The sequence below is a fragment of the Petaurus breviceps genome, unplaced genomic scaffold (genome assembly GCF_028583685.1).
Source record: "Petaurus breviceps papuanus isolate PSGF00001 unplaced genomic scaffold, PetGlider_PUasm1.0 174, whole genome shotgun sequence".
NCBI classification, from domain to species: Eukaryota; Metazoa; Chordata; class Mammalia; order Diprotodontia; family Petauridae; genus Petaurus; species Petaurus breviceps.
The window spans coordinates 60,527,120-60,530,060 of record NW_027185761.1 but is presented as its reverse complement, the minus strand read 5'-3'; the positions used below and the strand labels follow the sequence as shown (position 1 = coordinate 60,530,060).

The window sequence follows — 2,941 nt, the reverse complement described above, 5'->3', positions numbered from 1 at the left end:
GTGTGTGTGTGTGTGTGTGTGTGTGTGTGTGTGTGTGTGTGTGTGTGTGCCTGCGCCTGCGCACATGCCCTTGGCCCCACTCTGGCCGCTTGTTGCTTCTGAGACGGAAGGTGAAAGAGAATCCTTTTGTTTAGTTACTAGATAATTCTGGAACACCTGCTCTATGTCTGTCCAGTTCACATCACCCTGCCCTTTTCACTAGCTGGTCTTTCCCTGGGGGCCAGTCTAAGCAGCACTGGCACCAGGAACACAGGCACATTGGCTTAGCATCCTTTATATGTCTCCTCACTGCTTTCAGCTGGCTTGCTTATAGGTCCCTGTCCTTTTGGGGGGCTGGGCCTGGGCCTGGCCTCAGAGCTCCCAGGTGAGCTGGGGGTACTGGCTGCATCAGAAGAGGGGGTGTCATCCTTCGACCACCTCCCAGTGGGGCTGGTGTGGGGAGGCCTTGTGGCCCTTCTAGAGCCTGAACACTCTAAGCTATGGGCTGCTGTTGATGGGGGAATAAGTGTTGTCTTCTGCGGAGTCCTGCTTGTTGGTGGGCATGGCATGAGCACTCTTTTGAATGGACTAGCCACTCCAGAAGGGGCCGGAGTTCTTTCCCTTGTTCCCCAGAGGCCCTTGGAGGCGGAGGAGCTGGCTGAGGGTGGCACCTGGCTGTGTCCCATCCTGGGCCTCTCTTGGGGCTGCCTGAGCTAGAGGAAGGGGCCCCCTGGGCTTGGCCCCTGACTGGATTGCTTAATTCTAGGAAGATCCAGGGGAGATCACGCTGTGTCCTAAAGCACTGTCTCCCTCAGCTTGTGCGCTGGCATGAAATCCAGGGGTACAAATGAAGCCGAGTATAAGGCTCATGAGAAATCCTTTAGAAATGGCATGTGATGGGCATCTTTTCTGTTGGCTTCCCCCAGAGTGAGAGCCATCCCTGGTCATGGATAAGCACATAAAGGGGTCCTGCCAGCAGAGAGCTGGCGCGGACCCCAGGACACTGCCATGTCCTGTGGCTCGGCCATCACTAGAGGGCAGTGTCGTCGTACTCTAGGAGGCCCCAGGCCAGAAACTGCAGCAGAGGGGCTGAGATCCCTGGGATGGTCTTGGAAGGACCGTCCCGTCTTCCCCATCCCATCTTCCCCATCCTGGAGGTCCGTGACTGGAAAATGGAAGGCCCTGTGGCAGGGAGGGGGCCTTGTGTTGTGGAGGGCTTGGCCAGGGGTGTTCCACATGGGCTCCTCCTGGGACCCTGGCGGCCAATGGACATTTTTTATGCACCTACTGTGTGCTGGACACTGTGCTAAGAAAGGCACAGATGTCGTCCCTGACCCCAGAGAGCACACGTTCTAGTGCAGGGGACAGTGTGTAAGCTGTCACGCACGCACATGCATGTATGTGCAGACATGTGTGAGTGCCCAGAAACAAACATGCACACACATACACATGTGTCATGCACACACATGTCTATGCCTATGTAGACCTAAGCAGGCATGTATAAGTACACAGACGTGCGTGTATACACAGGCAGAAATGTATAAGTGCCTATGTTACACACATAATGTATATAAACAGGTGTGTGTGTGATAATCTCAGACAAGGCCAGTCTGCTCTAGGGCAGACTGTGAAGGGCTATTACAAAGGCAGCTTCTGAGTGAGTCCGGAAGGATGCAGGCAGGCCACGAGGAGGGAGAGTTGCCCAGGCTCAGGAGGCCAGTGCCAGGCCACGGGGTCAGCGGGCAGAAGGCTGACTGTGGGCCTTCCCCCTGAGGTGCAGCCTCTTGAAGATCCCAGGGGGGCCTCACCAGGTTTGCCACAAGGTGATGAATTTCTCAGCCAGAAAAACTATCGGAGATTGTGGGAAAGGTCCATCCATACAAAGGAAATCCATATATTCACGTAGCATATGCTGAGGTCCTTCTTGGAGCTGGAACGGAACTGTGTGCTGAGGGTAATGCAGTGCGTGCCTGCCCTCAGGGATCCTCTGTGCCCTTTGGGGTGGGGAGGGGCCCTGTGTGTACAGAAGGAAGGTTCTGGTCCTTCTGATGCTCCAATGAGATGCTCTGTACAAAGTGCTTGGGGATAGTAAAGCCCGGCTCCTGCCCAGGCTGGTGTTAGGGCTCTGACCCCACCCTTTCTGGCTTTAGCTCTCAGATGTCTGCCTGAGCCGTGCCTGGGTGCTGTGGTGGGGTTCTTCCCGTGCTGAAGTGAAGGGGGAGATGTGGGCTAGGTGAAGGTGAGCAGACTTAGCCAGTGGACCGCCACGGGGGTTCCTTGTAGGACCCACAGAATCTGAGCCCCAGGTCCTTTTGTGGAGGGTCAGTGGGAGAATGTAGGCAAGATGCTGTAAGCCCTCTGTTTGGCTACAGTTCATAACTGATGGACTAGCCCCGGTATTGAGTTCCAGGGTCCATCGATTCAAGTGGGTTGTTAGCTTTTATTCGCTTTTTGGTAATCATTCTGATGCACGTGAATTGCTGAGTGTTTATCGCAGAAGCTGAACAAATCACAAGATAAAAGGCCTCACAGGATGTTTGCAGATTTGCTGGGAGGATTTATTCCAAGGGGGATTTGATGTGTGTTGCTGCTTGGAAGAACAGTTTCTGTTATAAAACTTAGAAGGTTTTATTTTTCATCATTTCATAATTCAGAATGAGAAAATAACTATCTGAGATTCCTGAGGGTTCTGAATTTAGAAGAGGAGCTAAAGTTAATATCCTCTGCTTCATAAAAAATGACTTTTTGGTTTTGCCAAGTTTGAATTCATCTTTTTTTTTTTTGTAAATAGGATTTTATTTTTTCCAGTTACATGTAAAGATAGTTTTTCAACATTCATTTTTTACAAGATTTTGGGTTTCAAATTTTTCTCCCTCCTCTCCCATAGGTTGTATGCGTGCAATCATGGAAATGTCTTTCTACATTGGTCATATCCTCCCTCCCTCCCTCCCTCCCTCCCTCC

General features: G+C 52.0%; 1 protein-coding gene across 3 annotated transcripts in view; it reads left to right on the top strand.

Moving 5' to 3' along the window:
* The window catches only part of BBS9 (Bardet-Biedl syndrome 9), a 339,648-nt gene that overhangs the window by 30,961 nt on the left and 305,746 nt on the right, over positions 1-2,941 (top strand). The window lies entirely within an intron of this gene.